The sequence below is a fragment of the Pseudomyrmex gracilis genome, unplaced genomic scaffold, assembly GCF_002006095.1.
Source record: "Pseudomyrmex gracilis isolate BER0280 unplaced genomic scaffold, ASM200609v1 scaffold_223, whole genome shotgun sequence".
Classification (NCBI taxonomy): domain Eukaryota; kingdom Metazoa; phylum Arthropoda; class Insecta; order Hymenoptera; family Formicidae; genus Pseudomyrmex; species Pseudomyrmex gracilis.
The window spans coordinates 114,878-118,430 of record NW_018020807.1 but is presented as its reverse complement, the minus strand read 5'-3'; positions in this window follow the sequence as shown (position 1 = coordinate 118,430).

The following is a 3,553-nucleotide window of genomic DNA, read 5'->3' as shown; positions in this document are numbered from 1 at the left end:
GAGGCTGAAAACTGTTTGCAATTGGGGTTATTATTATAACCACCCATCGACCGAAAGCAAGAGAATAATATTTCTAGATGATCCTGGGACAATTTATAAGTTAATAAATATTGCAAATAACCGGGTTCTATATAATCTGTAAATATTTTTTTTTAATTTTGTAAATCTATGATGAAACCATTAAATTCTGTCTTTACTTTAGTGTTTATCAGTAATCGTCCATTGGGAGTCAGTTTCAATTTTGACAAATAGTCTACGGTTTTGTCAATAAATTTAAANAACACTTCTGCCGTGTAAATATTAAGTGGTTTTTTAAATCCATAGGCAAATAGGNTTCTTGAGTTGAGAAGATCAAATGTTTGATTAATGATTCTACAAAACTTGACTGTTGCATCGCAACCCAGAAAGTCGGGATTACCATCTTCAGAAAGCTGCTCGAACGCTGTAGCACAACTTTCGCTGAATGTTTGAGCAGCTAACTTTACATTCATCTTGTTTTTAAACCACATTATGTGTTTCTTATTGAGCTTATTAGCTAAATGAAAATCTCCCGATTCTTGAAATTTGGCGAGATTTTCAAAGTATTTAAATTTTATCGGATTTTCAATATCATCGTACAATACTTCTTTTGATGCTAATGTGTTACGGACCATTTAAGCATGTGAGCAGCATCATAAAATATATAAATATTATAATTCTCTACTGGATGCAAAAAAAACGGCCTTTCATTGCACATATTCGGATTTAATATCTTACACATAGAAATATTAGCAGAAAATCCGTCAAAAGTAAACGCGATAATTTTTACATTTGACTCAGACACAAACTCTAGGACCTTTGTCGTTATTGCTGCTCGTTCTTCTGCTGTCAACGAATTTATAAAAAAGTATGCTATGGGTATTTTCCACCTTTGGTTTACTCCGGNAAGCATATATACTAAAGCATATTTTGCTACTGGTAGTTCCTGTGGTTCATCAATAACACACCCAAAATCAACATACCCTGTCTGTATTTTAGTTGATTTATCAAACTCGACTTGCTGACGGAGGGACATTTCGTCCATCATTAAACAAGCAAAAAGAATTTGATTTTTTTCAGCAGCAAGATTAGCTTTTCTTTTTAAAATATCCACGGCATCTTTTGACAAACCAGGGGAACCATCGGTACTACTATACCAAGCTCTTATCGTTGACGGTGCTGGTAATTTATTTTTAAATACGTCTCTTATATAATTGTATGCCTTTGGGCTATANAATTGCACTGTTAATGCAAAAGTTCTAACTTGAGGTGAATATGTACCATTAACTTTTCCTTTCATTAGTTCGTCAACGATAGTCGCTTCGTCAGTAACAGCCTAGAAAAAGAGTAGAAAAAACAAATTAAGTTTTTCCATGTCATACAGTCATTGTTATGTCATTTATAGAACTTTNCCATATCATTTTTTATTTCAATATATAAGTAATTGATTTCATTATATATAATTTGATATATTTTGTACATATAATAACAATTTATGATCAGCTCATACGTTATAACATGATGTGAAAATTCGGACCAGTGAAGTAAACTAGATGAAAACTAACTTTATTGATAACTGAAATTTTGGCAGTGCAGTGTTTAGTGATTATGGCATATAGACTAGTCTAACAGGTCCACAGAGTCACACGTGCACCAAGCCAAGTTCAGTGGTTTCATCTCAGTTCTGCTTCAACGCACTAAAATTAATCGCATGTAATCAGTGTTAATTAAAGATATGCTATACTGGTACTATGTTAGGGCAGCGTCAGCACAGTATCAGTGNGTGGCAATCGAGTTTGCTGAATATTTTTACTTAATTTAAATTAATATCTGTTCAGTGAAACATAGAAATAATACCAATTATATAAACTATTATTTCAATGTTTCACTGAATAGAAATTAATTTAGATTACGTGAAAATACAGTTATATCTTGCTTGGCCGCAACACCGACTTACTCCACTGTCATTCTAACTCCGTCATATAATGTATCTCGAGTGTTTTACCTGTATTCATTCATGCTGGATTAATACAGAAATAGTTATACCTGAATGATGTTCGAAGCATTCGAAGAAAGACCACATTGCTGTCGGAGTTCGGTTAACAATTCTTCCAAATTGATTATTTTCTTCTTATCTCGTATTTGCTTAGCATATAGTCGCTTAATTGCATGATCTTTTTTCAAACAAGCTCGTTTTAAGAGCTTGATACAAGTACTTTTTGTTGAGAGGGACAATTGGTCTATAATATCATCTTTGATGTCACCAGGATAACGTAACTTATNTTTTACAGACATTGCTTTAAACACAGTAGTTTCTTCATCTGTTTCCATAACACTGTAAATTCATATAATTAAATATAATAAAATCTACATACATTTAGCTTCTATTATATTTGACTAGTGTTGATATACAATAAATTAATATATTACTTAAATAAAGTTTTACCTTATACGCGAAGAATCATTGTCAATATCAGGCATTGTCAAAGCAGTTTCAGTTTCCACAACACTGTAAATTTATAAAATTAAATATAATTAAGTCTACATACATTTAACTTCTATTATGTTTGATTTGTATTGATAAAAATTAATATATTACTTAAATAAAGTTTTACCTTATACGCGAAGAATCATTGTCAATATCAGACATTGTCAAGGCAGTTTCAGTTTCCACAACACTGTAAATTTATAAAATTAAGTATAATTAAGTCTACATGTAAAAGTTCATTGTTGTNTTTTGATTATGTTCTTATAGTGTTACCTTTTTCTTCTATTCCGAGGAAATATGCTAGGTACAGCATTTCGCTTTAGTCGAAGTTTAGAATACCCAAATTGTTCTAACAAATTTTTGTTAAAATGTAATTCACAAATACGGCTACTTTTGGGAACATTTCTTNCACTTTCTTGTAGGTTTAAAGTGACAATTGCATCAATCCACTGCTCCTTGAGTACAGAATTGCTTGGGAATCTGAAAATTTAGAATACACAAATACGTATGAGATTAATATAAATGATTAAATCAGTTTAAAATAGTAAAGAATTGAGCTACAAAAATCAGTACATACGCAAAAAAATTCAAGCTGGTATCATTTTCCTCGTGTTGTCGTTTGTATTTTGTGCTTCTGCAGCCTTCTATAAAACAATAACGGACCATATTGCCAGTCTTCGATTTACTATTATTACTAGTATGTACTTGTTTAGACTAGAGACTACGATGAGATAATATTGAAAGTGGTGTAAAAAAACCTAATATTGTCCAAAAATATTCACAGTAGAACTACGCAGTACGCACATCCAACCAACATGGCTGATGCAACGCGACTTATATATACAGGGTGTCCCAGAATTAGTGTAACATCTCTCGTGAGCAAATAGAAGGAGTAAAACTGAGTCAAAATGTCCTATACCATTTTGCTAGATTTGCAATAGTTACCGAGATCTTAATTAACAAAGATCAGCGAATAAGCATGCATCGGGCTGTCTTACGCGCGTAAGACAGCCCAGTGCGCTTCGCGCGCTAACGGTGTTACCCATA